The sequence below is a fragment of the Penaeus monodon genome, chromosome 5 (assembly GCF_015228065.2).
Source record: "Penaeus monodon isolate SGIC_2016 chromosome 5, NSTDA_Pmon_1, whole genome shotgun sequence".
In the NCBI taxonomy this organism is placed as follows: domain Eukaryota; kingdom Metazoa; phylum Arthropoda; class Malacostraca; order Decapoda; family Penaeidae; genus Penaeus; species Penaeus monodon.
Window position 1 is genome coordinate 41810805 of NC_051390.1, and position 230 is coordinate 41811034.

Below are 230 nucleotides of genomic sequence, written 5' to 3' on the forward strand. Positions count from 1 at the left end.
CTCCTTTTCTCCTGACTTTGCGCTATCTGACTTTCACCACTTTCCGTCCATGCAGTAATTTCTAAAGGGCAAACGTTTCCAAGATGATGAGACACTTATTTTTGAAATCACTTCATGGCTTCAAACACAACTTGCGGACTTCTACAAGCAAGGAGTCCACAGCTGCATAAAACGATGGGAGAAGTCACCTTTGCCAGGACTTATGTAGGGAAAGACTAATAACTGTACAA